At 33.9% G+C, this 24327-nt stretch overlaps 1 pseudogene; it reads left to right on the forward strand.

Annotated features, from left to right (window-relative positions):
- Nucleotides 1-6507: 6507 nt before the first annotated feature.
- On the forward strand, nucleotides 6508-6623 carry LOC126015331 (uncharacterized; annotated as a pseudogene).
- Nucleotides 6624-24327: the final 17704 nt, after the last annotated feature.

Genomic DNA, 24327 nt, shown 5'->3' on the forward strand with positions numbered 1-24327 from the left:
TGCACAAATAAGCTAAAAGAAATATAATATCCAAAGACAAGAAGAAGTTTATATCATGTCAAAATCTAAAGTAGGAATAGTTTTAGCTTAAAAAAGCTGAGATAAATTATTTTTTATAAATTCTTATAAAAAGTGTCAAATACCAGTGAAGTTGCTTAAATGTGAATACATAAAGGAGGGTTGAAAAACTAATAATTCTAGGAATAAATTTTCTTTTATACATGGAAACTTCAAAGACTGATCATATATCTGGCTACAGAGAATAAACAATCCATTATAGAAACTTTCTTTCATGATAGGTTTATAGAGAACTTATAAATATTCTATAGCTCAAGTGTTAGAAATTCAACATATTGATTTTACAAAAACTTGTAAAGTGACTATTGTTTACAGTACTCAGTAGACTAACATATTTTAGTCCCCTGCGCAGTTGGAACAGGTTGGGCACATTTCTCTTGAAAATGTTGCATTTCGTGACACATTAAAAAATACCATCACTTCAAGTTGGAGATGAGGGACATTGGTGGTGGGAAAGATGCACTGGTAAAGGGGATATCTTTTTTTATAACTGAAACCCAGCTACAATATTGTTTGGAATTATGGTGCTTAAATAAAAATATTATTTTAAAAATTAAAAAATAAAGATGTAAAAAATGGAAGAAATTGTAAAATCTTCATCTGTAATTATTTACTATTATCTGAGTAATTCTTTATAGAATAAAAAAATAAATTCAAATTATAATTGACAGTTGTAACAAATAGTTTTGTATTTTTTTCTTTGTTCTGGAAAAGAAAAGCTGATTCTGGAATCAAGAGTTACTCTTAAAGTCAGTTTTGTTTTTAACAGCAGATATAGAGAAATATGATTTAAATTACAATATAATGAACTTATTTACATGCTACTATGCTACAAATTTATTCCAGGAATATTAAGTCTTCTTATAAATGAGGTGTAGGAGGATGAAGATATGAAAGGAAGTTTGCCACAAAATAGGGCTGAAGAACAATTAGGACAGAGAAGAGATCATTATGGCAATAATAAATGACACTGAGCAAGAATTGTTTGCTGAATGGAAAAAAAAGGTGTAAAGATTGAGAGCAAAATGAAAAAGATGTTGAGTGACCTTAAGTGCTGCTTAAGCGGGTGGTAAGATTGGTGTTGAAAGTTTCTAGGACCTTTGCTGCTATTACTGATTTGCTTAATGATGATTTGTGTGTGTGCGTGTGTGTGTACACACGCGTGTAACACTAAACTGAAACTAAAGTTTATCAACAGGTCATTGAGTGCGTTGATTTGCTGTGTTTCTGTGGAAGTGACAGAATATGCAAGACTAGGGTCAGGATAGATGACAGAACTATAACCTCTCATCTCTGGTACTGGGGATAAAGTTTGAGATAGATTTGTGTCTTCTGCAGCTATTTGAACATTCAGCAAATTGAGAACACTTTATTACTATGCTTACTGTATCATATGAGTTCTGGTAAGTTTGTCTTTAGAGTAAAAATTCTATATATTTTTATTTCTCTCTTTGATCCATACTTAACAGTGCAATGTTTTACTTTATTTTATTCAATTTTCATATCATTCTAGTGTCTAACACACTTGTGATTTCTATTTTTGTAAATATGAATATTTATGCCTAATAATATGGTTTATCTTATAGAATGCTGTAGGTACAAGAAAGAAGAAAGTTTAATTAATTTTTCAAGGGTAGAGGATCCGATATATGCCTATTAATTCCAATTCTTCCAATTACTCACTTAATGATCTTGACTCCTTGATAGTGTTCTATGTTGTTAATCTACTTAGTGTTAATAATGGAGTGTTGAAGTCTACTACTGCAACTCTCTTTACCTTAATGTGCTCTTGTATACCTGTTATCACTAGTTTTATAAATTTTTCTGCACCTTGCTTTCAAACATATATTTTGACAAGGCCAGATTCTCTTGATTCCATTAGCAGTATTTAATGTCTATTATTTTTTCTCTTGTTACTCTATTTATATTGAACACTATTTGGTCTGATAAAATTATAACTGTACCAATTTTTTAATGCAAAATAGGATTGTATATTTATTTTCCACTATTTCACTCTGAGTTTACCATCATCATGTGAGTTGAAATGTATATCCTCTAAACGACAAAAGTTTGAATTATGTATTCTAATTCATCCAACCCCTGTTATGTTTTTATTTTGTTTGAGGTTTCACTCAGTTCTCCTCCAGACATATCCTTAGGTCTGTGTTCAGGGACAAATCCTAATGATAATTGGGGGATAGGATGTGCCAAAGATTAAAGCTGAGTTGACTTCATGGAATATAAACACCTCAATGTGTGTATTATCTCTCTACTCCCATTGTGTCATCCAGTCCAATGGTTTAAAACTATTAATATAAAAAAATTTTCTCAGGGCCCGAGCAGTGCCGCAGCAGTAGGGCATTTGCCTTGCACACTGCAGACCCAGGACGGACCTGGGTTCGATTCCCAGCTTCCCATATTGGTCCCCCAAGCCAAGAGCAATTTCTGAGCTCATAGCCAGGAGTAACCCCTGAGGGTCACCAGCTGTGGCCCAAAATGCAAAACAAAAAAAAAATGGTCTCAATTTTATAACTAGCTTTTGATTATTTTTGACATTTGTTAAATGTGTTTTTGGAGAACTTGCTGTGTTATTTTCAGGGTTGGTTTAAATGTTAATAAAGTGTCCTTGGTTGTTGCTTGCTGAATTATTCTTTTTATTTATCCCTCTTTAAATCTGATTTATCCATAACCTTCTTGCCTGTAAGAATTTATTTGAGAATTTGCTATAATATTTATGTTGTTTGCCTTGTATTTAATATCTTGTTTCTTTCTCACTGCTTTTAAAAAATCTCTCTCTTTGCCATTTTGGCTACACCTGGGTTTGTGTTTTCTACTGAAATTTATATTTAGGACACTGTTTTGACTTCATGAATCTGTGTACTCATCTTCCTATTCAGACTAAAGAATTTTCAACTGGCATTTATTTCACTATAGTGTTTACCTTTTTACTTTATCTTCTTCAATAGGAGTTGGAGATTTTAAAATCTGAACTTTTTTATTTTTCAATTTCTTAAATATATCATTTTTATTTTCTCTTTTTAAAAAATAATGTCTACTGTGTGTTGTCTTAAAGCTCACTGCTTCAATTCTCAGCTTTCTGCATTCTGTGACATCAACCCTTTATTGTATCCTTGAGCTCTCTCATTTTATTTGAGTTAATTTAATTTTTACTTCTAGATTAATGAATCACATATCCAAAGCTTTCTTTCAATCAGTTAGCAATGAGGTGATTGTTGCTAATTATAGAGAGAATTGAGTTCTGACAAATTTAGGCTGAGCAAGACTTCTGTTACCATCTTCTAAAGCTAATGCATCATATTGACCTTTACTAGTTTTTTATGCTTTGTGGATGTTCAAGAAGAAACTCAAAATTCTAGGTTTTCTGGGCAGTGATCTGATATCCAATTCTCAATATAAGGTTATTGTTTATTCCTCTACTGTTTTTTATGTCCCTAACCACTGCCTTTTGAGGATCTTTTTGCAGGCAACTTAGGGTAGAGGCTATGTTACAAGTTTCAATATTGGTCTATCCTGGGAAAAATTTGAGATTAGAAGGAGAAATTGTGGATTCCAACAAGTTATAGTTGGAATATAATAAATAGGGGTGTGGGGTGGTACCTCCAGAGATAGTCGGTGGATAAGCATGTTGGAAAAATCTGCAAAGATTGATGGAGTATTGGGTACAGATTGTGTTGTCCAAGTGGAGGAAGATACTTTTCCAGGTCCAAAATGGCCAGAGGGTATTATATCATGAGCTTCTTCTCACCATTAGAATGAATTGAGTTATTGTCATGTGGAAGGAAATTCTAGAAAGTCTGACTTTCTATAGAATGCTATCAGATTAGTTATTTCCTTAAAGTTATATCTATATGAGGAGACTGCCATTTGGAAACAAGGTTAACATTAATTTGACGATGAAAAAACAAAATTATTAAGTGACACTAATTTCTCTTTTTTGTCACAGAAAAGAAAGACTTGTATGAAATTTTTATGATGTGAGATCACTTGTAACTGAAGAAAATATGACATGAAAAAGCATCAGAGTCATTTCTAAATGTCAGACTATTTAGATTGTTTTGCTAAAAATATGCTAATATTTAAGCTATTGCTCAGTGCCTCTGGGATACAGTCATAATTTTGTTAGCAATATAAATGCCCAATTTACTATAATTTCCATAAACATAATATAAGCCAATCAATTACCATGCCCCTGAACTCTACCAGTTTGTATCTAGCTGCTTATTTACTCTGCCACATGAATGTCTAAAACAAAAACCTCAGTGTTGTTTTATTTCTAATGTAGGAATGGATATCTCTGGAAAACATAATTTCAAACGTTGTTTTTTTTAGTCAAACTTTGAGGCAAACCTTGATTTTTCTTTTTTTCTAACCCTTCAGAATTAATATCTGTAACACAGGTACAACATTGTAAAATGGACCTAAAGTGAGACCTGCCTATTCTCCTGTACAGGAGGCATCTTAGCTTTAGATACCAACATATGCGATGGACAATTATTTATTGTCTTCTTTCCGCTTCATATTCTAATATCTGCAGAGCAGCTTGACGTATATTTTACAATTTTAAGTCAAGTAAGAATACTTTGTTTGCTTACTTGTTATTGTTTTGGATTTGGGTCACACCTGGTGTCACTCAGGGGTTACTTTTTGTTCTTCACTCTAGAATCACTCCTAGTAGGCTCAGGAATGGGGAGGTGACCGTATTGTTCTGGAGATGTATGCAAAACAAATGTCCTACCTGTTGCTGGGCTATCGCTCTGGCCCCATAAGACTTCCTTTTGTCTCAGTCATCCAAGGTTAGTATTTTATTTCCAGTCACATATATAACCCAAGTCTTGCATAATCTCATGTACATGTTACTCAAAAACATCACATAATCCTCTATTAAATGTCAGGTTTTTATTATAAAATGTTTTATCCTCCTATATATAACGTAGTTTATAAGTTATAAATTTAAATTGACAAATTTAGATTATAGTATTTAGAAACATAATATATAAGGAAATAAATACAGAAAGTATAATATTGCAAATTTTATATCAATAGAATGGTCTTCTCTCACACAATTTAGTTCAAGGACTTTGCTTATTATGTTAAGTTTTTTAATCTTGTAAGAAATGACCTAATTTCCCTCCCACAACTATGGAATTTCTCAAATATAAAATCCATAGGGAATACTGATAGCAACTGAACTTAAGTAATTTTTTCTAAAGTTTGAATTTCTTTCTTTTTTTATCTTTATTTAAACACCTTGATTATAAATATGATTGTAGTTGGGTTTCAGTCTTATGTTAAAGTCTTAAAACAAAATTCCTTCTTCTCTAGCTATCCACGTTCTCATGGTATTTCTTGTTCTAGTTATCAGTATGTCTTTCTGTATTTGTTTTTAGTCTATATCTGCAGTGCTTGTAGGACACTTCCTGGTATTGTACTGAGAATCATTCCTGATGGTACTTGGGAGAGCACATCATGGTTGGGATTGAATACAGAACTTTAAGCATGCAAAAATATGCTTCAAGTGTTTGAGTTATCTATTTTCTCTTCTGTTTTCAAACAAAAAGATTTTATTGATTCTGTGAGTACACACACTTCACTGAGTTAATTCCCTTTACTTAAAGTCTAAGATATAGGGGCCAGAGAAATAGCACATTGGTAGTGTGTTTGCCTTATAAGCAGGTGATCCAGGAGGAATGGTGGTTTGAATACTGGCATCCCATATGGTCCCCAGAGCCTGCCAAGAGTGATTTCTGAATGCTGAGCTAGGAGTAACCTCTGAGAGTCACTGGGCATGACCCAAAAACCAAAAAAAAAAAAAAAAGTCTACTATATGTGTGTGTGTGTGTGTGTGTGTGTGTGTGTGTGTGTGTGTGTGTGTGTGAGTAATAGCAAAATATAAAGGTTTTTTGACCAAAGAACTTGCTACTATAGACAAGTTGATATATACATCATTTTTTATAAAAATCATGGTTAACCATCATACCAAAATTCTCCTTCTCTACATTTTGAATATTAATCTACTAGGGCAAGTTATTTCTTAGACAACTTGGAACATATGTTTTCTTCATGGTGTGCCTACTTTTTGGCTCTAAATTCTTAGCTTATTCAAATCTTTCTGGCTTGTGATGCTATTCTTGCTGCTGTATTCCAATTGATCTCATCTGTTTATTGCTCTAACTTCTGTGACTTATTACCACGCGAATACCTATGGCATCTACTGAAATTCCACTCAACTTCAAAACTTGCTCCATAGAAGTAGAAATAAATGCTTTTACTGGAAAGAGTGTTTTATTCCTATACCCTTTTAAATTTCACTCTGGTGCATCTAGCAGAATTTTATTTTCCTCTAAGCTTTTTGAATGTGTATAATGAAAAGAAGTTCAAAATTATTCTGAAAAAATTTTTCTTGTTATAGTGCTCGCTTCGGCAACACATATACTAAAATTAGAACGATACAGAGAAGATTAGCATGGCCTCTGCGCAAGGATGACATGCAGAATTCTTTTGTTATTAATAAGTAGCAAAATTTTAAAAGTAAAAAAAATTTAAATAGAGCTATTTTCCTATTTATCTGAGAGTGCAATACCTAAGATTGATATTTTTTATGTTGTCACAATGATTTAAAGTCACACACAATTGATTCTTGCATTTGCAAACTTAATGGAATTCACAAGCATTCTCTCAAGGAGTATATACCTGAAAATTTTTTAGGTATTTTCCAGGAATAGAACAGTTCATGTGTGTGCGTGTGTGTGTGTGTGTGTGTGTGTGTGTGTGTGTGAGATGATTCAATACATGGTTGAAGTATGTCAAAGATCACATACTTCATTATGAGAATGTGGTAGCTTGTGGTATTATATTCAACATCAAAATTATTAAATCAGAGCTAAATAATTGAGTCCTAACTTCTGAATATCTCACTGTAAATTTCAGATAGCTACATATAGAATATTAATCTTCACTTGAATTATGTTTCTCAATTAAAATGGAACATCAACTATTCAAATGAATGGATTGTGCACTAATCCTTGAAAACTGGGCTGTGATTACATGCAATGTGGGGAAGAACAATGCATGATTGTTAATCCATAGTAAAGTCATCCAAGAAAAACTAGCAGTCAAATTAAAATCTATAAGCATTGAAATAAAAATTCCCGAATTATACAAAGATGTTGAAGTTTTCCCCCAAATAGAGCTATTTTAACAACTTTGTCTAAAATATGTGTACAATTACTAACTTTACCATGAGAATAATGTTTGTCTAAAAATATTCAAGGCTAATTAAGAAATTCCATTACAGCTATGTCAGTATAGACTTATATTAAGACATGCATAATACAATAACATCATCATACAAGTACAAAGCAAGGTATAGCATAAACATTAAAGTCTATATAAGGTAATTCTAGAAAATAAGCAGAATTTAAAAATGCAGGCACATTTTGCTTAATTGTTTACATACAAATTACTTCACACAAACTGTCTTTTATGTTTTTCTTACATAATCCTCTCTATTTTATTGCATACTTGTGATGAACATATGAAATTAAAAATTAAAGCTAGAATAATTTAGTCTAGTTAAATATACATATTAAATATTTAGATGTGAATTTTCAAAACTATGCACCATATTTATATGAGGCAAATTATAAAATATAATTAAGTTAAAGTTAACCAAATATATAAAGACACATTTAGTATTTAGATATAGGAATATTTATATAGTCTATATACCAGTTCTCCAAAATTTATATAGAAAACATGAAGAATATGAAGGCCAGAGATACATGATAGTTTACATGATAAAACTTCAAATTTAATTTCAAGTTATGGTAGTAAAAATAGTGGGTTTAATAAATCAATTAAAAGTAATGGTTCTAATTTGAAGGAGAACTCTATAATTATAGGCAACTTATTCTTGATAAAAGAAGAACTTTATTCAATATGTAGTATTGGATATCAGCATGCATTAAGAGAAACATAAAAACAACTTTTATTCTACCCATAAAAAATTCAAATATTTATTATCTAAACATAAAATGTAAAGCTATCAAAACATATAGGAGAAATTTAACAATGTGTTTTTTAAATACAAGTACAATGTAAAATACATAAATATTTTGGTTAATAAATACATCTTATATATTTAAAACTAACATGTTTTAAAAGAAAGATCTGGTCAAAAAAATCAGAAAATCACTGGTAAAATATTTGCTAGATGTATGTTATAAGAATTGTTAGCCACATATATAGTAATTATCAAAGTTTAACAAATGAAAAACCATGAAAAACAAGTCAAATATGGAACACGAATTTTAACTGATTCCTTACCAAAGATATTATACAGATATATTGAGACCCTACGGATTGTACTGTGTGTAGGGTGCTTGACTTGTATTTGGTTAATTGGGTTTGGTCCCCAGTACTCTGTATATCCTCTGAGACTGCTTGGAGAGATACTTTAATCAGAGTCAGAGTTAGCCCTGTGATATGCTATGAGCCACCAAAAAAGATAGAAAAGAAAGGTATACAGATAGCACATAAGAACAGACACATATAAAAATGCTCTTGGTTATATGTTAATTGGAAAATGTAAATACATCAAAAAAAGCAAAAAGGGAAGTTATATTGAACACCAGGAATTCTAATACTAAAATCTTACCTTAAAATTATAGAATGGGCTGCAAGACACTATAAGGTATAAGTATGGGTTAAAGAAACTGCCAGGTATCATTCAATTATCTATAACAACCTTGTTCTTCGTCGTGCTGGTAGATGTCTATTGTAACTCATTCCTCACAATGACAGAACCTCAGAATCAATATGTGGGGAGGGCTCCACCTAACATTCACAAAGAGATGAATGAACTGGAAGCTGATGAGAGAATTATCAACAATTTTTCTCCTGGCAGACAACTCTAGCTGGCCACTGACAGTCTCCATCTATCTGCTCTCAAACATTTCACAATGCTATAAATACCTGGAAAAAACCCTGCCAAAACATAGTCAATTAGAAGAGGATCTGATGCTTGCTATGCTTCCAACATGCACATGGTCAACCAGAGTGTGCTCCCAGCCAGATGTTGAATGTATAATTAGTCAATAGTTTGAAATGAGGCTCTAGATATCTCATTATCTCCAGTCTACTAGTGTTTATTTTTTTAACAACTTCCCTGGTTTATATGACTATTCACATAAAGTCTTTGTTGTCACTCAAAATGTCTTGAAATTGACACACATGCATCTCAGTTTCTGATCATCGTCCACTTCAACTTGAAACACAGTCAGTGTACTCAAGATCTTGAATCTCCCAATTTTGCTGAGACCCCTGAACACTGGTCTGTTGCTTTATTCATTGCAATGCCGGTATATCAGACAGGGCACAAGAAGACATGAATAAATGTCCTATAGAAGGAGACAGTAGTCTTAAATGAAAATCAGATAAGGTAAAACAGCATTAAAAAGGACTAAAATAGCTATCCTAGTAGTAAAATCTGAAGTTACATTAATAAAAAGAGAGTGACATGGCAGAAAATATGGAAAAATAGATATCTAAGTAAATCACAGAGCTCATTGACATAGTAGCCAAAGTAAAGCATAAAAGGACTCAACAACATAACAGAATAAGCCAAATATTGAAATAGGAAGGAATTAAATCAAAGTTCTAAAAGCCATTCAATAAAATAACTAGTATTGCCAAATATAAGTGCTATTTGGTATCGTCAAGGGAACAATGTAAACATCAAGGAGAGAAGAGAGAAAATATAGATAAAAGAAAGAGAAGCTAATTTCTACTTTAAAACAAAGGTGGCTGAGAATTTCACCCAGGTAAGTAATAAAGTTACTCTAACTAGGTTATACAATCTCATCTAGATTCAGAGAGTCTAGACTTCAAGATATAGTATAATTCAAATGATAAAATCAAAGTTAAGAATAATAAAGCCATACTTTGCTTTTATTTAAACAGCACGTTTACAAAGTGGTTTATAATTGGATACCAGTCTTACAATGTACACCAACCTTGACCCAGGCACATTTCCAACCACCACTTTGTACGATGACACCCATATATTAACCCAAAACAAAGGTGTTTCTTAATATTCTCCTTGTAATAGGTTCCTGAGGTCATCTGGGATGGAAAGGTCTTCTCTTCCTGGGTTGGAACCTGGGCAGGGAACACACTCATCTTCCTGCTTTGGTCCCCCTCAAATGGCTTGTCTGACTACTTGGTTTATTAAACCTTCCTTAATAACCTATTTCTTCAGACCCCTCTGCCTAGAATTGGTGGTGATCTCACAACTCGTGAATTTTATTTTACAACTTGAGCTCAAACAGCGACCTTGGACCCAAGGCCCAAGAAGACTCCACTAATGCTGAGAGTCTCGACCTTCTGGTGGATAATCATCATGGTGGCCTCTTTGAACTGGACTGAGAGTGCAGTGCCCTTCATCAGAACTTCGGGGCACTTCACCCCTGTTCTGGTCTTTGCAGAGGCCTCCTCAGGCGGAGCAAAAGCAGGCTGAGGACTCTGAGCAGCATTCCAGAGGCTAAGGCCCACTGCTTTTCTTCGATCAAAGCTGCTTTGTGCAATGACTTCGGACCCTCAACCTGCAGCAGCTTATCGAGGTCACTGGTTGTTTTGAAGTCAAAGAGAAAGCTCCATTTAAGTGAGACCAATAGCAGGAAGATGGTAGGGTGTCATCCCCACACACCCACGAAGATTACAGCCAAGGAACCAAAGGTCTTTCCATCCCAGAGACTTCAATGGCCTACTACAGAAGGATAAGATGGAGAGAAAGATGGAGGATCCAAGCCCTACAGTAGAATCCCAACTCTTCTCAGCACCTCTGCAACTTTCTTCTAGGTTAATTTTTCTATAGTATTTGCATCTGTCATTATATGGCTGATTAAACTGTATGTTCTATCTGTACGGATTGTAATAGCTACTATTTGGTTCTATGCCCCACTGCAAACAGAAAAATTCGTAGCCAACTTGAGTGCTTTCATATTAGTTTTCACAGTTCTGGGGAAATGCATAATGTTACATTTTTCATGGTTCTCAACTATCCTAGTGATGTTTTTCAATTGTTGAGATGCTTGATTGTGTACATTATGTAGTAGCTTATTCTAAAAAGATATCTGCAAAAAGTGATCTAATATCTTGTCAACTATAAGTTAATGGAAAAGAAACTTGGATCCTACAGACTGTCTTTACAGCGCTCATTATATGACTGTTTTGGCAAATCTATTTTCAAACTATAAATATCTGCAGAAATGTTCTTATAATTTTGTTTAGAGAAGTTTATGAAAAAGAAACTCAGATGTTCTAAACACATATTACTATGCTTGGTGTAAGATTGTTTAAGAATTTTCAAAATAAGTGTACCTGCAGAAAGTTTCTAATGTTTGTGTTTAGAGAAATCTATGAAAAATTGTGATATGTATAAGACAAAATATGTAAAAGCTGGTTATTTTGAGAATGTTGTATTCACAATCTGAAGTTTGACAATTTTATAGCCCATTTTTCTGTGCTATTGCAAAGTAATAAGCAATTTTATAAGTTCTGATCAGGGTGTTCACACCTTTGGTGGAGAATAGCAGAACAAAACTTTTGTAAATTTTCTATATCTTGGTTTTGTTTTAAACAGAAAGGGTTGAATTGTGAGATGACACCCAGAGATTAACCAAAAATCAAGACATATTCCCATATTCCTCTTTCTATTAAATCTTGATATGTAATAGCTTACCTGATCACTGTCCTGCCCTAGGATAATAAGAAAAATCTGTTTTGGCTTTACTCTTGGAGAGAGAGCATGTGGCACAGACTGACTCCTGACTAGCTTGATGTAATCTTTTGCCACTACTTGGCTTCTTCAGTCCTGTCTGACTGGGGTGGAGATATGGTGTGTTGGGTGCTCTTACAATTTATGGACTTTATTTTACACCAATCCCTCCCCTCTGCCATTCTCTGAGGCAGGCATTTAACTTGCACTCTCTCTTTCTCTCTTTCACTCTCTGTCAATCTTTTTTCTCCTTTTAGACTCGTGGTATGCAGTGCTATTAATGATAGGGTACTGTGCATATAGTTTATCTCCATTCAACACCCAATTATTGTTCAGAGCTATCATTTGAGACTATTGTTATCTACTCTAATTGTACTACTGCACTATGGCAGAGCTCCATTGTAAGAAACTACCATAGATTGGTCCTCCTGGCCCTCATGTCAATTGTGTCCGGATATTATTAACATACTATCTTCATTTTTCTTATTTACTATAAGCTAATACAATTTATCTATCCTTTCCTTCCTTTTTTTAACTTCAAAATATCCCGAGATTTTTTTATCTTTATTTAAACACCTTGATTACAAATATGATTGTAGCTGGGTTTCACTCATAAAAAGAACACCTCCTTTTACCAGTGCAACATTTCCATCACCAATGTCCTTTTGACTTATTTAACTAAGCATAATGATATTCATATAATCTATGTATAAAAAGTTGTGACTACAATTCTTATTACAGCTGCATAATATTCTGCTGTGTAGATGTCCCTCTATTTCTTTAACCACTCAATTCTTCTTGGGTAGTTGAGTTGTTCCCAAATTTTGGCTACTGCAAATAGTGCTGTGATGAATATAGAAATGCACAGGGATTTTCTGCAGTGTGCTTTTGTGTTCCTAGGCTGTATCCCTAGGAGTGATATTGCTGGATCATATAGAAGCTCAATTTCTAGTGTTTTGAGAAATATCCATATTGTTTTGAAAACAAGTTAGATGAGGTAGTCTTCCCACTAGCAGTGAATGAGAGTCCTTTATCCTCACATCCACACAGCACTGGCTGTTTTTGTTCTTTTTGATGTGTGCCAGTTTCTGGTGTGAGATGATATGTCTTTGTTGTTTTGATTTGCATCTCCCTAATAAGTAGTGATATAGAGCATTCTGTATGTTAGAGCATTTTGTTGGCTATGTTATTTATCTTTTGAGGAAATGTCTGTTCGTACTTCTCCCCATTTCATACTGGGGTTGGATGTCTTTTATCGTGATGAGTTCTACTTGTGCCTTGTATGTCCTAGAATTAAGCCCTCATCAGATGGACATTGAGTGAACAGTTTCTCCTTTCCATATTCTAGTCACCATTTCTATTGAGGTACAGAATCTTCTCAATTTGATGTAGTGCCATTTGTCTCTTTGCTTCCACTTGCTTGTCTAGTGGTGTTTCTTCCCTGAAGATGATTTTAGCTTTAATGTCATACAGAACAGATCTTCCCTCTAAGACCCTTAGCAGATGCTAAATATTCATGGAAACTCTACTCATCAAAAAGCAAACCCAGGCTTTATCAAGAAAGTCTAAATGAAAGCTGCATCCAGTCAAGAATTCTCTGTATTTTTAATTAAAGGGTGAGGTGGGTCTAAATAGATATCATTAAATTTATTCATCACTACCAAACTAGTACTACAAAAAAATACTTAGGGAATTTAGTAAAAAAAGTGAAAACTAACCCCACTTGCAGTAAAAGATACTTAAATCATAAACCAGGGATAAAAGAAACATATGATATACATACTCATAAATTATGTTAGTTAATATGAAAATATTTTTAGAATGATTCTGACAATGACATTCTGAAAAGAGAAAATGGGGAAAATAATGGTTTCTGGGCAGGCTATACACAACATAGTAATTTGTATTTTAGATATAAAATATTTTCCATTTCATCATTGTATTTTAAACTCTTATTTTTGTTTTCTTTAACATCATTTCCTATTTTTATGTCTGTAGACTTTCTTACAGTATCTATTTGATTTATTAATATTTATTTTAATAAATTAATACATTTATTGATAAAGTATTCATTTGCCCTGTGAAATCAATATTGTGCAAAATTTTTATGAGGCAATGTGATATGGAATTTCATAATCAATATTTTATTAATGACATACTAATTGACTTTGTAGTCTAAGAATTTACAAATTGATAAAAGTAAATAAAGGAATATTTTAAGAACAATTAACCTTAAGCGTGTAAAATAATTTTAGTCAAAAATGACCAGGCGGTGGCGCTGGAGGTAAGGTGCCTGCCTTACCTGCGCTAGCCTAGGAGACGGACCGCGGTTCGATCCCCCGGCGTCCCATATGGTCCCCCAAGCCAGGAGCGACTTCTGAGCGCATAGCCAGGAGTAACCCCTGAGCGTCACCGGGTGTGGCCCAAAAACCAAAAAAATAAAAAAAAAATGACCAGTTCCTAATTAGACTCATACTCTTATTGTTCCATTTAAAAATATATGTTTTATTTCATTGTCTCACGTCATTAAATGCTTTTCTGTAAAACCTGAGAGCACATTAACCTTTTATTTTATATGATAATTTCCTGAATTTCCAATTTTATTCTTAATTTTATATCTTGAAAATGTATTTAGGTATGTTGGTGTCTCTTAGCAGATACCTATGATATATAGAGGAAAAGATAAAGTGGGTTAATCTGGAAGTAAAGGCAATGAACATGTGTTGACAATTATAGTGCAATTGTTGCAAATTGCATCTCAATATTACTGTAAATCTCAAAAGAATCACCAAAATTAGGGAAATTTAAATTTTAATATCTTTAACCATTTATCCAGAACTGAAATCTTAGGGTTGTTTCTTTAGGTGTTAATTACTAAGAACTTGTGGAAAACGCTATTTCTCACAAGTTCTATGGCAGCTCTGAAGTTACAGGAAAAAAAAATAAAGATAAGGATGATTAATTTGGTTTTCTAGAAGCTGAAGTTTAGGGAATTGTCCACTCTGCAAAATGCTTGCAAGGAAAAATGGGACATGAGGTGATATATAAATCAAGCCTACTAAAGTCTTCCCTGTCACCAATCAACACTGCCCATGATCTGTTGTAAATCACTGTTATCTTATTTCAAGTTGGAAGTAGACTTCATTATCTTCTAATAAATGTTTAAAGCTCCATAGTGAAAGGTAGTGGATGGATAATTATATTTTTTGTAGTGGATGCAGTGTTCTGGCATATTTTCAATGGAGAAAGATTGAATTATATTCCTAAATATTTGGTATTATGAATCAATTATTACCTCCTTCAAAATGTAAGTAGTTAGAAATGAAATATTAAAACTATTTGGGGCTGGAGTAATGGCGCAGCTGTAGGGCATTTGCCTTGCATGCAACTGATTCAGGACAGACCTGGGTTTAATCCCTGGCATTCCATATGGTCCCCCAACCCAGAAGCTATTTCTGAGCACAGAGACAGGAATAGTAACCCCTGAGCATCACTGGTTGTGGCTCAAAACAAACAAACAAAAAACCTAACTATACACACACAATAAATAGTTAAGACTCTCAAAACTAATATTACAATGAGAGGAGGTGGTACTAATGGAAATGGATATGCTAGATATTATTTAATGCGTGTGTATGAATATTTCTAAGGCTGAAGTTTATGGGTGTTGGGTTAAAACCAGTTGATCGCAGGAGGATGTTTTTAATAACACATGAAAGATAAATGACTGAAACCAAAGTACAATCATATTTTAATCAATGTGTTTAAAGATATTAATAAAAAAGATAAATAAGAGGTATACACATTTAACAAAGTCTGTAATGAGTTAGTATGAAACTACCTTAGAAAATGCTTAAAATCACACTTGTGTAGAAAAACAAAACAAAATAAAAATAACATTTAGAATACTAAACAAAATTAGTGGTGATATACTTATTTTCATACCATAAAACACATGTTATTCACCCAAAATTGTGTCTTATGGAGCAAATGACCCCTGGAGCTGAAGTGAGAGTGCAGAGGAAGAGAGACAATAATATTCTAGATGTCATGTTGACAGCTATTCACTTAAAATGGTTGAAATTTTATTCTGTTATAGTTTATTGAACCTTTTAGTACACCATTTGCTTTAGAATACTTTTTCTTGTTTTCCTAGTCTGAAAACCATGTGCATCTTATGGTCTGATTTGTCTCCTAGAGCAAAAAAATATGGTAAATGAAAAAAAAAATACTAAGAACTAGAATTACTTGCAATCTACCTTATAACACTAAACCCATTTGGTAATCTCAAGAATTTTATTTTTGGTGCGGACCAGAATATACGGACTAGATTCTGCTGATTCTTGGTTTTGCACAGGATAAGTCCTGGAGGGCTCAGGGGGCCATATAGATTCAATGAACGATGGACCCCATGTTAGCTTCACACAGGCAAGCTCCACAGCTAGCTTCATAAGAAAAAGAACAAACAGAACAGAAAAGAAAAGAGAAAAAAAAGAAAAGAAAAGAAAAGTAAAGAAAAGAAAAGAAAAGAAAAGAAAAGAAAAAAGAAAAGGGAAGGGAAGGGAAGGGGAACGGAAGGGAGGGGAAGAGAAGGGAAAGGAGAAGAGGGGAGAGGAGGGAAGGCAAGGGAAGGGAAGAAAAGAAAAGAGAAAAGGAAAGGAAAGAAAAGGAAAGGAAAGGAAACAAAAGAAAAGGAAAGGAAACAAAAGGAGAGGAAAAGAAAAGAAAAAAGAGAAAAAAAAAAGAAAAAGCAGGCTTCTACCTATTATAGAGGTGATGAAAAAATAAAAGTATTTTGAGGGGAGGTCACTTTGGTGTAGACTATGTTGCTGGAAATGTGTCTGAAGAAACCCTGTCATAAATAGTATTAAAATTCTGTCTATAATTTTAAAATTGAAAAATAAATGATTAAATAGCACCTTCCTACCTCTTCACAAAATATATGGAGGAAAACATAAACAGGATACTCTGAGATCTTGACTACAAAGGAGAATTTGGTTTGCAATAACTTGGCTTCATTGACAAAAATGAACAAAACAAATCAATGAAGCTACATCAAATAGAATGACTTATGCACTATAAAATAAATAAGGCTAAACATGAAAAGACATGCTATAATTGACAGAAATAATGAGGGCCATACGTGTCTACCCAGACATTAAATATTCTGCTGAAACACAGGAGACTTTCATTTTAATGCTATACATCAAAGGTTCTGTCTGGATTATTAAATATCACTTTATGGACAAAACATGTAAATAGCTGAGCCTTTGTTCTTAATGTACCTGTAACTATTCTGAATATCTCGCTTATTACAAATATCTTCTTGTTTCTATGGGATCTGAATGAAATAACTGATAATTTAGTACCAACACTTAAAATTGTGCTTTCTAACTTTAAATTTGTTAACTGATAACATAGGTACTGCATTGCATTTTTATTATCTTCAACATGAGAATATGTTTCTCTTAAGAACATCTATTTGGGGCCGGCGCTGTGGCGCTAGAGGTAAGGTGTCTGCCTTGCCAGCGCTAGTTTAGGACAGACCGCGGTTAGATCCCCCAGTGTCCCATATGGTCCCCCAAGCCAGGAGTAACCCCTGAGCGTCACCGGGTGTGGTCCCTCCCCCCCAAAAAAAACACAAAAAAAAGAACATCTATTTGACCATATTTCTCTAGAATCAAAAACATTTTATCCATATACAATTGATTCTAAATTAATGCTGAATATTTCCTCTATTTTTATCCTAGTACACAAAGATGAGAATAACAAATAAAAGTGCTTGATTGTTCACTAATAAAAAAATAATTTATATTTAAATTATAACCATTTGATTCTCCAAAACCACTAATTATAATTAATTCACCATATATATATGCCAAATATATAACAATACAGCAAGTTAGTATATATATACGTATATAATTTTTATTTACATTGGATTTGAAAAGTCACCAATTTAATACAATTAAGTTAAAATATTTTGTTTTTACTATTATCAACCAGTATAATAATTTATTGTAAAACCATTGCTTAAAATTGTGGGGAATTTAAAATTTCTATATTTCTAATCTACAATTATAAAATGGCATAAAATCTATGTCACAATCAAGCATATTTTTGTAATTTCAGGGCACTTTAGATACCTGAATTATCTTGCATTACTTAAGATATTTCGGGCTTGTGAAATATACACTATTTTAATCATATTTTGCTGAACCTCTGAATACTCTAATTAGTGTTTCAAAACTAGTTTTATTCTGGGAACATTGTGTTAAATAACACAGACTCTTTGCTTTTTCTCTTTTGCCACTTTGATGTTCAACTTTAAAGCTTTTATTAGCTCTGCTCTCACTCTTTCTACTTTTCCATTCCAAAGCTTGCAAATGCTGACAAGCCCATCAAAGCTGAGGTATGAATTAATTTAAAGAACATTTTAGTCATTCAATGTCTATGATCTATTAGTTCCTGTCCAATCTAATCTTTCTACCTCATTTGCAGGATTATAGAGAGTCAATTTAACCATGACATGCTTTTCAGTTACTGGATTGAATATTAGGAGAACATTAAAGAGGTTTTTTTTTTTTTTTTTTAATTTGAAAAAAGGTTAAACTAAAATTGATCATTTAAACTCAGGTATAGGTGACATCCTTGGATTAGAAGTTAATTGGATTAAAAATGAAAGGGGATTCACTATTTATTAAATATTTGGAAAATCTTGATTTCTTGGTTATTATAAAACTCTAAAGTCAAGTAAAAGATGCATAAAAGGACAGATATAAAAACACAGAATGTAAAATTGAGAGAAGAAAAATTATACAGTACGAAGGATTTTGAGATTGTGCGGTCAACATGAAATGTCCCTTACTATGTAACTTAAAAATCTTGGGAGGGGAGGAGGCCAAAATATTCATTTAACAGCCTGGGTACTTGTTCTGCATGAAGCAGATCTGGTAAGAAAATCAACACCACACATTACCCTAGAGAGCTACACTAGGAGTGAGCCTGAATGCAGAGCCAGGAGTAAGCCCTGAGTACTTTCAAGAGTGTCCCCACAATGAAGAAATGGCTTAAGTAAGCTTATTTTAATTGTTATTCCAAAAATGTGTTCTTATAACACCATCATTTACCAAGTTGTTCTCAATAGAGTCATTCCAACCATTATTAAATGGGCAAACACTGACCCCATGAGCAGGGTGACCATTCCTTCACCAGGGTCCTCAATTTCCCACACCACACCCCAACTGCCCCCTTGCAGACACAAACAAATTCACCTCGTCTTTATTACAATAAAGATGCGAATATAATGATTCTAAAAGCTAAGTTCTACACTTGCCAAGAGAGTGATGCTGTAAAAGTCACTTAACCTCTAAAGCACAGCTTTGTTTCTTTGTTTGGAAAATGAAGGAATAATTTCAACAATTTTGACAGTGTAAAATGATTCTATGGTCGTAGAGTCCAACAAACATTATACAGATTCTGTTACCAACTCTTCCTAGGTAGTTTGATACAGAATGGTTCCTATGTGGCGTTCCATGAATGGGTGGGGCATATTTCTTTTTCTGCATATGACCACAGCATTGCAACATCACACCACCCTACATCCTCCAACATAAAGAGCTCAATTCCAAAAGGTCACATTATCAAACTACCAACCTATAAAATTTATTTTATATCTATAGATCGAGGTACACACTGCAAATGGCCACATAGTGCCTTACAATTATATATGAGTGTCAGCCCCCTAGTATTATAATAAACTTATTTATACTTTTGCTACTTTCTTCACAGTTTTTTCAAATACTTAACAATTCCCTCTCCTTCTGGAAGCCATGAATCTGTTTTGTCCAACTCTGATCTGCCCATCTCTCACAATATTTCTCAAATGTAGTAACAAGTCTATCTTTTTTTCCCCCTTCTATCAGTAAACCTCTTTCTCCAAACTCCTTCTTCAGGCCCAGGAGTGGAAACCTTTCTATGAGGTTGTACATTCTTCACTGTAAGGGAAATTTCACAAAAGGACTGAAACTAAGATAAGGATAAAACTTAAGAGATAACTTGTCCCAGTCAAACTTGATCTCAACTTTTTGAAGGCATTCTGAGAAATGACGGTCAATTTTCTTCAGGAGAGATTTTATTAAGCTAAGATATTGGGAAGTAGGAATAGTGGGGAGATATCAAAAAGTCTTGCAGCATCATGGATTAACACACAAAGAGTTTTTCAGATTGAAAGCTTCAAGAGTTGTCATAGAGTTAAATTTTGATTATAATTCTTCAAGTTCATGGTTTTCATGAACTCTTATCTCATGTGACTGTTTCTATTTCTGTTTAGTTCTCTCTCTAGAAAAGCCCATGATCCTTAATGAATAGTTCCTCTCTTTCTCTCCTCTCACATCTTCTTAAGTGAATTTTCATGAAAATTATCTTGCTTTTCTAAAAAAAAAAAATGGATTAGAAACAACAATAGTATAAACGTTGAAAGCAATTTGAGAATGGTATTAGAAACATAATTAGAATGAATTACAGTGAGAAAAAATAAAATTGAAGACAAAAACTGTAAAGAATGTTGGTGGTAGCAGAAATAGATAAATTGGATTTTAAGATTTGGTCTTTGTCTATTGAATTTCAGCAGCGTTGTTCTACCTATGCTGATATCCATTCCACATCTTGAAATAAGAGGACGTATATTTTTCTCTTCAGAAAGAAGAGCTTTAAGATTTGTAAGTATTTAATAAGAAAAATAGGCAAAATCAAGGTAATTTAGAATTCATTGTCCAAACAGAATTTTAGAAAAATGAAATACCACAAAGTCATCTCTAAATTCATAATTAGAATAACATGGCATTTGGCCTACAGTTAACTATCAGAACCTATTCCAAAGAGAATGCTTTTCTGATACTTTTAGTACCTCTACTTCATGACTCAAATATACCAATTCGAATCGACTAAAATAAAAATTATAAACCTTGTCAATAGGTTATCATTTCATTAAAATTACGTTAAATAGTTCAAAGAAGGCATGATACTAAATTGCCTGTATAATGAAGAATCAATTATTTTAAACTACCAGGCAAATAGATGTTCATTCGATAAAAATATTAATTAGTGAAATATTATCATAGTAGTATGTAAGGGAATATGTACGGTGTTTATAGTTATATTCTTAGCCTCCAGGTTAAGCCAAACTTCCTCACTTAGTATGTAACATGTCAACAGCAAAAGGAATACAGAAATAATTAAATAAGCAAAAATCCAGATGTTAACATTCACTTAATTCTGTTTCAGAGTTGAAGAAAAATATAATTTGTTTTACTCCAAGACTAGTTTACAAAAGCCAGAATAGTCCCCTGAGCCTGCCAGGAGCGATTTCTGAGCATAGAGCCAGGAGTAAATCCCTGAGCGCTGCTGGGTGTGACCCCCATCCCCCCCAAAAATAAGCCAAAATAAGGGAAAATTCACCTACCTAAAGTGACATATACCACAATTTTCCCCATCAGCGCCAATATTTCTGTACAATTTCTGGATGATAAAAACATATTTTGTTACTTATGTTGGCTTTTGTTTCAGGCCACATTTTTATGGTGCTCAGAGATTACTCCTTTGTACTTCAGGATCACTCTTATTGAATTTTAGGTCCATATGGCTGTTTTGTATTGAACTAAGTCCACCATATGCAAGATAAACCACTGGAATATTTTTCAAGACCTTAAAAATATTTTAGGGGGAGGAGGGTAATGTTACACTGGTGAAGGGGGTGTTCTGGTTTTGACTGTAACCCAACTATAATCATGTTACTTAAATAAAAATATATTAAAAATATTTTAAAAGCAAATGTTGATGTGAAAAATAACCACTAAATTACACATGGTTAGCAGTAAAAAGATGGTCTTGAATGTGAGTATAATTTATAAATCCAATTTTGAATAATGATAAATTTATTTTTAATTCACATCTAATACCACATAATGTATGCATCAGAAAATGCTGAAGCCTTTTTTTTTTTTTTAACAAATGTTCCAGAGCATTTTCTCAATATCTCAAGAAATAAAATCAACAAAGGGCAAAAACTGGTATAACAGTAACTGGGCTTACATTTGAGGCTAGCAAATAAGTGAATAGATTCCTAGATATAAAATTTAATCATTCAACAAGTTTTATCTATATAGTTATCCTTTACTCAATGAACAGTAAAAAATATCTGCAGGCTTTTATTATTCATAGATACTTCTAAGTTTTTTACTATGTGTCTTAATTTAAAAAATGCTTTGTTGTTCTATTTGCATAACTTAAAATATTTGAACCACATTATTTATTCATCTTAGCCAGTTGCTTGAAAAGATGTTTGATCCTAGAGAGAGGTAGGAGGCCAGAGTTGTGTATTTCTTGGGAACTCTGTTGCTATTATGAAAATACATCAGGGATAGTGGAGAATAGCATCAACTGAGGAATACAGCTAACCAGGCCAAATTCCTGGTTCCCTAAAAGTATAGCCCCTGGGCCTATTCCATTCTCCCTCCAACAGAATAATGCCTACCCTAATTCACCATCCAAAATACCCCCATCCTTGGGTCTTTGATATATTTAATACTTGTGACAATATCCTTTTTTCCTTCAATGAGATTTTCATAAAACGGGATGACAAAGTGAAAGATGGTTAAGGAGTCTCCATCTATTAGACCCAGAAACTCCAAATTTCAAACGTTGAATGTGTGACTTACAGAACCCTGACCATCTGTCATATTGGTTTGACTTAAGCTTTATTTGCTGTGAGATTGGTTTTACATACTAACACCACAAAATATGGATCCCACCGAGGGCCTGAGCTGGAACTGGGGCAGGTTTTGTGCTACCTTGGCAATGACCTGGCACATGAGAAAACCCATGAGCTCAAGAGTGATGTCTTAAAACGACAGCCACTAAGTAGAAGAAAATGGGAGAAAGGGAGTTTTCACTTTTCCCGGAGACCTAGGAGAAAAACCCTCTGGGATTAGGCAAACTAAAATACTAACCTGAAGCCTACAGTTGCAATATATGACTAATGGTTTTTTGGGAAAGGCCACCTTGCTCTAATGTAAACTTAGTTCGATATTATTACCCCAGCTCTTTCTGAGTCTATAGCAGGCACAAATAACAGCCCCTTTTACCACTTCGCAGTAAGCTCTGCTCTGAGTTTAATGGATCTGCTCACCCTTGCTGTTGGCAGTGCTGGATCTCAGGTTGATTCTGATTTTTTCTTGTAGAGAAAAGTAGTTCAGATGAAGAGCATGGCCCAGCACGCCCACCTCCATCTCTTGTGTTTAGAAAACAGAAAAGAGGGAGTTGTAGCTCAGTACACAGAGCATTCACCCTGCTTTCCCTTAATCCCCTAAAAACACAGAGCAAAAGCTCTTCTTTTCCTTAATCCCTTAAACACAAAGAACACACACACTGCTCCCACCTAATCCCCTAAACATACAGAGTTCACACCCTGCTTATCCTCTAAATATACAGAGCTCACACCCTACATTCTCCTATACTGATTGGCTCAGATACATTATAAATATCCCACACCCACCTACTATGAATCGAGTTATCTTCCCAGAGTGGATCACAGATGCTTGGAATCTGCAACTGCTCTAGTTGCCTGGGATCTTACACCACAGGCATCGTCTACAAGAACGATGTATTAAGCTTTTTCTTCTCCCTAGCATCATTAGGTGCATACTTGGAGGCTCCCTAGACCCTATACACTTCTACCCTGTTGTAATTTTGTAAGTTCTCATTCTACGAGGTACCCTGGCTATCCCCAGCATCACAGGGCACAACTATCATAGCATCCCCTAGATTCTTGCATTGAATCTCTGGCCTGGTTGGCTGAGAATCATTGGTAATATCTAGACCTGCTAAACACTGATGGAGACCTCTCACCCCAGCAAAAATAAAAGGAAAAATACAAATATTAAGTGCTCAACTGAGAACTGCTGGAGAATTTCTGGGCAAAATAAACTCTCTGAATACATTTTCTAAGTGGATGATCTTCAACCACTGGTCTAGTCACTAATGCTAATATGCAGATGTAGAAAGGTTGAAAATTACTAATCAGTACCTTGGTTAAAACTGCCATCCATCGGGGCAGGAGAGATAGCATGGAGGTGGGGCATTTGCCTTGCATGCATAAGGACAGTGGTTTAAATCCCGGCATCCCATATGGTCCCCCGAACCTGCCAGGAGCAATTTCTGAGCATAGAGCCAGGAGTAACCTCTGAACACTGCCGGGTGTGATCCAAAAACCAAAAACAACAACAACAACAACAACAAAAACCGCCATACATGAACCATATACAGACCAGATGCCTGTCTATGGCATTTATAAAAATGTTGCAGAATGCTGCTCTAGGTCATTCCTAGACATGCAGAAGTTGAAGGGGGACTATTCAAAGCTAGAGTGTCATGACTGGTTTCGGACTTTTTTG

The sequence above is a fragment of the Suncus etruscus genome, chromosome 7 (genome assembly GCF_024139225.1).
Source record: "Suncus etruscus isolate mSunEtr1 chromosome 7, mSunEtr1.pri.cur, whole genome shotgun sequence".
NCBI lineage: Eukaryota > Metazoa > Chordata > Mammalia > Eulipotyphla > Soricidae > Suncus > Suncus etruscus.